Below are 6,122 nucleotides of genomic sequence, written 5' to 3' on the forward strand. Positions count from 1 at the left end.
CTTTAAGGAGGTCGGTTGCTCGCACCCCCGAAACTCCGCCAGCCAATCAGCGGCGGGCGGACAGGAAGCGGGTTGGAACGGATCCAATTAACTCGCAACGAGGCAGAAAATAGGCATGCGCGCATCCAGGCACCCCCATACCAAAAGCCAGTCCGGGAGAAGTCAGTGATGCGCGGGGGCGGTTGATGACAGGTTCGTTCCGATCAGTGGGACTTCCCCCCCCTGCCCTCCCCCCTTGGCCACCTTGGGGGGAGGCTGTGTTGTCCCTGGAGCTTTCCCATTTGACAATGAAAGGGATGTTGTCTACATTCCAGGCAGTTGTGAATTCCTGGGTGTACAATGTGCGGGGAAATTCCTCACAACCCTATTCATCCAGCCAGCAAATGCGCTGGGCGAGTTCTGTGCATCTAATGCCCGAAGGATGGGCTCCCCATCCCTGGATCTGCCGAAACAAAGAGTACTTCAAGGGAAAGCAAATATGGGCTTTTGCTCTTTCCAGCCCTTTGCCTGTCTCTTCCTTCCTCATCTGTGCTCAGACCTGCATCCAAAGTTCAACTTTGCTACCGTTTCGTCTCAAGAGCTGCAGTGATCAGAGCGAAGTTTCTTGACAGTCTTCTGCGCCTTTTCGTGTTTCCCATCTTCCACCTTGGAACCAGACCCTGGTCCCGTTATCTCTTCCCATAGCACAAAAGATGATTTGTGGGGGACGGGATGGGGAGACGGGACACAAAGGGGTTCTGACGCCCCTCCCAGTTAAAGAGACTCTTAACTTGAAGCTGATCAGGTGTTCTCACGCGCGTGTGTGAAACAGGTTTATCAAAAGTGTCTAGGTTTTATTTTTAAAATTAAAGTCATCCTGTAAGTAAACAAAGTTTTACTAGCTTGTTCTCACCATCCTGCTTGTGGACACAACAGAGGACAATACCCAGGATCCCGCTATTTCGAGTAGCGAAGATGGGGTGGTGTTTTTTTTTTTTTTTTTTTTTTGATAAATCGCGTTTCATTTTGACCAGCGCGCGTCCCCTTTTGTTCCGATTGGCGCGGGGAATGTCCGCTAGGGGGCGCCGGGTGAATTCTTTATCTTGCGGGTCAAGCGAGGAAAAGGGTTTCCGTTCAAGATCGGCATTCCTCGGCCGAGGGGGGAGGGAGGAGGCCGGGCGGCTGCCTTTTCCCTTTTATAGAAAATCGGGAAGAGGAACGTCAAACGTCTCTCCCCCCCCCCTCCCCGTGCGTATTTTCGTAGCACTTGCTCCTGTTTGGACGCGAGCGGGAAGAAACCACCCAGAGGAAGCTGGCTGCCCCCGTCTATAGCTTCTTACATCCGAAGGAATGAGGCTTGGCCGGCCCCGGTTCTGCCTCCTTTCCCCTGCGGCCTTGCTGCAAGATCTCCCCAGACGGAGATTCCGCAGAGGTGCGGGGCGCCTGCGATGCCATTTGCAAGCTTTCGCGTAGCGCAGGTTTTTGCGAGCGTGACTCCGCCGGGCTGGAATCCCATTCACGGCCTCCGCCTCTAAACCTGGAACCGGAGGCAGCCCGGGGAAAGGGGGGGGGGAGAGGCTGACCTGGAATGTCTGGGCGAAGCTGCTCTTTGCGCTTCGTTGCCTTGTGACTGTTAGGTAAGCAAATGCCAGGTGATCCTGGTTCCCTTCCAAGCAAGAACGGAACGGGGAATACCTTCCATTCCCTGACCGCTAAAAAACAACAACCACAAAACAGAGCCGGCTTTCCAGAGAACCAAGCAGGGGGTCCAGCTCTTGAAAAAAACATTGTGATGGTCCCCCTGGCTCATTGGAACGATTAATCGATTACTCTCACAGCATCTAATCAAAAGTGCTCACACCGGGCGTTTTAATGAGGAAAACAGTGTTAGGGTCCATGACAAATTATATCAGCCTGAGCAGCTCTGTCCCCACTTTGGGACAGATGAAAAAAGCTTTCCCACAAGATAGACCTTGGGTCTATGTAGGCCTGCAGGAGCTAGTCCCTTTAGTTAGGGCCAGGCTGTGGGTTCTTCCTTTTCATAGGATTGGATGATTCATAAGCACAAAGAGACTAGGTTTGGACTAATGGTTAAAGCCCCCAGGCTAGAAACCCAGGAGATTGTGAGCTCTAGTGCCATTTTAGATATAAAAGCTGGCTGGATGATTTTTGGCCAGTTACTCTGGGTCTAATTCACCTCAGAGAGTTGCTGTTATGGGTAAAATTGGAGGAGGAGGAGGAATTAGCTATGTTTGCTACCTTGAGTTATTTATAAAATTAATAAAGGAAGGATCTCCTTTCCCTCTCTCCATTATCCATCCATCATCCATCCCAATTGTTAAATAGTCTACTATCTTAGTATAAATAAATGCATACCAAGGGAAACTTTCAGAGCTAATGAAGACAAATTACTTTTTTTTAAAAAAAAAAAAAAAGAAAGGTCCTCATCCAATATGAGGAATCTAAAAAAAAAAAAAATCCTCAGAGACAATTTGGACTGAAGCCAAATAAGCAAGATTTTCATCATTTTATTGGCTCTTCACAGATTTAAAGCCTTACATTCAAGTCTTATCTTATGATTCTTGATGAACGTATCTTTTAATGTATTTTATGTACACTGAGAACATATGCACCAAAGGCAAATTCCTTGTGTGTCCAATCACACTTGGCCAATAAAGAATTTATTCTATTCTATTCTATTCTATTTTACATTGAAGAATGAGAAGAATGGAACCCAATGCATTAGATCTGTGGCCTTTTCACAATACCAAGTGTTCCCCAATTATCATCTATTTAGAGAGGCCTAAGTGGAGAAACATATTTAGTCAAAATAATCAAGGAAATAAATAGGTACGATTATTTCTGACAATAGAGTCAAGTGGTATTTAGCCTTGTTTTAGGGCAGAATGCTTTGCAATTTGAGGATATTGTTTTATCCAGCACTGTCATTAGAGATATAAGAGCACCTCTTAGATTATACTGATATACCAGTTGCAATACATACTTTCCATACTACAAATGATTTAACAATAATTGCCCCATTATTGCAGTGAAGTACATATGTAGCAATAAATAACTTGGTCTGACTTCTAAAATAATGGGATTCCACTGCTTTGTCATCTGTAAGAACTTTCCATCTTTTTCCAAATCTGTTCCAAAGCGTTGGTTAACACTAAAGATCCCAAATGAATGGGAGTAGATTATCCTTCAAACTAGAACTTTTAAGATAATCTTTTCAAGCCCTTAGATGTCTAGATGTCTTTGCCCTACAAAGTGCAGTGGTTGACCCTTACTGGGAAGGCTTTTTCAAAAGTAACACCTCAATTGTGGGTTGATGAAAATTCTCAGTCATCAGGTAGGGTTGTCTGGAAGCTGAGCCATGGCAACTGGACTTCTTTTCTTTCTTGATGGCTCAAACATTTTGCTGCTTATCCATGTAGAAGTAGTTGAAGAAGCTACTTAAATAAGCAATGAAACATTTTGAACCAGCAAGAAAAAAGAAGTCTACTTGCCATGACTCACTCTCCAGCCAATTAGGGATTGTTATTGCCAGCTGGGAAAGCCAAGGGAAATCATCAAAATCATTAAAAAGTGAAAATTAGATTATTTTGGACATGTGATGCAACACCTGGAAAAATATGGCATATTTCATTTAATCATCCAGGGAAATGTGGTCCAGGCAGAAAAAGAACATCATGGCTTCAAAATCTAAGGGACTGGCTTGGAGAAAACTCAGCAGCACTTTTTCGTGTGGCTGTTGATAAAAATAGGATCGCCAACATGATCGCCAACCTATGATGACTGATATGGCACAAGAAGAAAAAATCCTCAGGAGGCCAACTAGGATCAGTATTGTGGCTTGACATTTACATGTTCAATTTTAAAATCTTAAAACACAAGCCCAACTTCCTTGGGAGTAAATTACAGCAAATTCAATGAGATTACTTTTAAATAAGTCTATATAGGTTGCCTTATAAGTAATTTATTGGAATTTTCAACACGATTGGACATTTAGATTTAAATGTTTTTATAAAGCAGTTTATCATTTTTAATTAACACAAAGCACTGACCATCCATAATATTCCTTCCTAATTTCCCCACAATTCTGTGAGATGGGTTAGGTTGAGAGAGAGAATGATCAGCCAAAGGTCATCCAGCTGGCATTCATGACTAAGGCAGGACTAGAACTCCCAGTCTCCTGGCCTGGTTTCTAAACCAGCACCTTAACTACTACACCAAACTGGCTGTCTTGATTTTTAGCATAAATGATTTTTATTATTGTTGTAAGCTCTGCTTGTAATTGTTTTGCTCTTCTGTATTCAATATTATAAGCTTATGTTCTTTTATATTTATTGCAATTATCTACAAAATGCTGGTGGTAAAAATATCCATTTCACATGATTAAAAACAAATATGAAATCACAGCTAATTAGTAGCATAGCTAATTGTTGAGTATAAGGGAGTAAGCTTGTGCAGAAATATACACAGGGCTGTGAGTTACTTAAGGAAGTCCTCTAGAACCTATACCCATAAGGTCACAGGAACTAAACAAGAGATGAAGCCAAAAAAGAACAAGAATTGAAAGCAATAATAATTGATGTCTGTAGGGTTAATCCCAGTGACTGCTCTTTTAGCTAGAAGTACACAAAGTAAATCCACAGAACAATAACACCACAATTCCAATGATTTCCCATAATACAAAATATTTTAAGGCTGATCTAGCTCCCACTAATTCCTCAGTTGCTATATATCATCTGGATCTCCAGTCCCACACCTGGGTGGTATGCAGAATTGGCATTTTTATATGGCTTTGAGCCAGCCATGGACAGAGAGAGGAAGGGAGATGGAGGGAGGGAGGGAGAGAGAGACTTCATCCTCCAATGAGTGTCAGTCACTGAAGAAAGACCAAATGAGTTTTGCATTTCCTTTTTTTAAAAGTGTACCTGAAAGAGCATCTTCAATTATGTGGTTTGCTTTGCTTTGGGAATGAGATTTCTCCTCATTCACTACTTTTATCATAATACATCTAATTGTGGCATTGATAAACTCTCCAATAATAACAGGCAATTTAATGGAATAGATACACAATGATAATTGAATACTAAATATTTCAGCAACTCAGGTTGCAAACCTAAACATTGAGGGTTGACAATTTGGTGCTGTTCCAGTGTTTGGGATTACTACTGTCATCAAGTATAGATAGCATAATTGTTGCCAAGTCCAAAATATATGCAGGGCATCAAGTTTCCTATTGCTGCCTTACACACTTTTGAGGCAGAATTCAATTGAACATTGTGCAATGTTCTTCTAAGCAGACATTTATGGTGTTGCATTCAAAATTTTGCACTTTCTGCTGTTCCCCTAGGAGAAAGAATGCAAAAAGTTACAAAATGTACATTTTGCACAGGAAAAACGAAACAAATATAGGAATATGGAATGCAATGTTTTGTTTTGATGTATCTTCAGTATTGTAATTTGAGCAAAAGGCAATACTTGGAAAGATACATCTCATTTAATCTAGTTTGTTGTATGAACAGTTGATTTTGTTACTTGCATAGATTTTACTGTTCATTAAATTCTCATTTATACATCACTTTAAGTAAGCCTTGTTCTGAAACAGACATGTAATTATTGTAATTAAAAAATATAAAATTTGTGCATGAATTCAAATGAAATTAATCAATACACAAAAGCATACATAGTTTTTCCATAAGTGAGCAACTGAAATGATAACAGGACTCCACAGATAGCGCAAAAAATTGCCTGTAATGGTTCCAGTTTCCAAATAATGTTTCCCTTTTTTCCCAACACAGATTTGCTGTGGATATGATCTACTCTGTTATATAGAAGATGTGGTTGATATGTAGTCAGGGGTTGGAATTTCCTGAGACGCTATTGATCACTTAAGGCTCCTGTGAGCAGCCCCCTTCCCAGGGCTATCTTAACGCATGGGCTGTATTGCATCTTAGGCAGATGTGTTAACCATTAAATGGAAGCAGTGAACTTCCTCCCATATTTGGGCATACCAGGGGTTGTGACTTTAAATATATACCTTTCTCCCTGGCTCAGCTGATAAGGAGAAGAACTCTGTGGCTTAATGGTACATATATATTTATATTTATATTTATATTTATATTTATATT

This window comes from Thamnophis sirtalis, unplaced genomic scaffold, assembly GCF_051295495.1.
Source record: "Thamnophis sirtalis isolate CommonGarterSnake01/CBP01778 unplaced genomic scaffold, rThaSir2_p1.2 scaffold_1, whole genome shotgun sequence".
NCBI lineage: Eukaryota > Metazoa > Chordata > Lepidosauria > Squamata > Natricidae > Thamnophis > Thamnophis sirtalis.